We start from the raw sequence: 2,632 nt of genomic DNA, 5'->3' as shown, positions 1-2,632 counted from the left end.
TTCATGGCCATATGAATTTTAGCATTTATTATAAGGATATCATTATGGAGAGTTCACAGCAGGCCCAGCTGGGCCTCACATTCTCAATATTTAAATATCATTCCCAAGTTTATGAAACTGTCTGGAAATGCTCATCTCCCTGTTGGTTCTAGAGATTTATTTTCCCTGGAACTTGTATTTATGTAGCTAAGTACTGGAATGGAGTCTCAGAGCAGTATTTTATTGCATTTCTGGGGTGACAGGTGAGGGGTTGTTAAATAAGTAAGTGGTTTCTGTGGTGCTCTCTGATGTGCTGAAACATCTGGCTGTACTAGAAAATGTTAAAACCAGTGGTTTTCAAAAATTTCACCCCAAGTACAGCTTTTATCACTTTCTTCATATTAATCTTATGTTTTAAAATAAAATGGGTCTGACAGAATCTGAATTTGTCAAGTGCTATTTGATAAGTTCCCAACATTTTCTCTAAGTCGTAATCCTACAAGCTGAGCCTTAGGCTTCCAACAGTCCACGTATTCACCCTTCTCTAGTTTGATGATTGGTGAAATGTTGACTCCTCTACTATTCTGTGTCCCATATTTCATTACAGCATTCTCAGTGCCTAGTAGAACAGTGGCTTGGCTGCTATATGTACTCAAAAATATTTGTTGAACTGGAATCCAGCCAAGATTAGAATTTAGCAAGCTTATGAGACAATCAGAGTGGCCATCTTGAATTGAAAAATCAGGTACAGAAAATATCATCAATGATATGATTAGAAGACACTACAAGTTTTTGAGGAAATAAATGATTTATAATAAACATCCTAAAGTACTTAAGAGTACTTATATCCTTATTCCCTCTGTATGCCTTGACATGCCAGCAAGAACTCATCTTGGGAAGCCCACACTCAGATGATGTGGCCTTAGGGGAATCATTAGTACTGCATCCTCCATCAAGTCTCTCTATCCTTGCAGTCCTTAGAGTTTAGGACAAATGCATCCCAATTTCAGATGGGCTGAGAGCGAGTCTTGTTCTTTCAGTTTTATGTCTATAGGGAAATACATGGGAAGAATATTAGAAGAAAAGACCAGAATATGTGTTTTCAAGCTGGGGCAGAGATACTCAAGGAAGGGGTTCTATTCCAGGGAAGTCATCCCAAGGCAGAGGGATGATGCATAAATCAAGAAAAACATTTACAAACATCAGTGGGAAAACATGGACAGGCTCAGTTGTCAGTTCACTGAACAAATATATTGATCTGGATGCTATTGGGGTACTATTATTTATTAGTTTGTCCCTGGAGAAAGGTTTCATTTTTGACCCAAGCAAACCGTCTCTTATCCCTGTGTTACCCTGCCTCAAGTACTAATGTGAGATGCTTTATTCATACACATAATATTCTTGAGAAACCATTTTATAGCAAATTCCAGTTGATATGTATTATGGGGGATACAGATGCCAGTTTTCCTTGGCATCAAGGAAATGTAGCATTAGACCTTCCATGATGGTTCTGTTTGAAGAGATCTTAGGGATCTGAAGGGCTCTGGTGCAGACAATTATTGTGGAGATAAACCTGAATTGAGGGTGGTCCTGGTGGGGGCGCACTTTACTGGCAAGTTGATGAGAACTGGGGAAAGTGGACTAAAATGTAAATGAAGGGTGGTGAGACCTGGCAGAAAAGTGGAAGATGGTGGTATGTTCTCTATCTGCAGGGTATTAAAATAGGTATATTTAATTCCTTAAAGTTCATTGTGTAGAAACTGTCATAATATTACATTTCATTAATTGGTATGTGAGTATTGACTATAATATTTGGTGTGCGTGTGTATGCAAGTATGTGTCTGCATTCTTGATATTTCACATTGCTATTCACAGGCACATACACATACACCCAAAGCAAAAACTGGTATTGGTCAAATGATTTGTGTTGTTTACAATCATGTTTACAATGCACAGGATTTATGCCTAAGGTCTGTTTGCTTTGCTGCAGCATTAGTCCCCTGGGGTTGCTAAAGAAACAAGCTTACTCAAGGAAATACAGACAGGGAAAAAGAAAGAGGACTGCTCGAATGTCTTCTTTTGTGAAGTGTCTGTTCATATCTTTTGCCCATTTTATAATGGGGTTGTTTGTTTTCTTCTTTTCAGTACGTTTCAGTTCCTTGTAGATCCAGGATGTTAAGCCTTTGTCAGGCCTAGAGTTGACAAATACTTTTTCCCAGTCTGTAGGCTGTCTCCTTGCTCTCTTGATGGTTTCTTTGACTTTGCAGAAGCTTGCCAGTTTAATAAGGTCCCATTTGTCTATCTTCTCTCTTAAGTCCTGTGGGTTTCGGGTTTTGTACAGGAATGAAGAAATGCTCAACCTCACTAATCATCAGGGAGATGCAAATCAAAACCACACTGAGATACCACCTAACTCCAGTCAGAATGGCAATTATCAACAACTCAAAAAATAACAGCTGCTGGAGAGGGTGTGGTGAAAAGGGAACACTTCTACACTGTTGGTAGGAGTATAACCTAGTGCAACCTCTGTGGAAAGCAGTGTGGCAATTCCTAAAAGCTCTAAAAATTGACCTTCCATATGACCCTGCAATCCTCCTACTGGGAATATACCCTGAAGAACACAAATCACTCTATAAAAAAGATACCTGCACAC

The sequence above is a fragment of the Carlito syrichta genome, unplaced genomic scaffold (assembly GCF_000164805.1).
Source record: "Carlito syrichta isolate Samal-C Ts95f unplaced genomic scaffold, Tarsius_syrichta-2.0.1 Scaffold316250, whole genome shotgun sequence".
NCBI classification, from domain to species: domain Eukaryota; kingdom Metazoa; phylum Chordata; class Mammalia; order Primates; family Tarsiidae; genus Carlito; species Carlito syrichta.
This window is presented reverse-complemented; position numbering follows the sequence as displayed.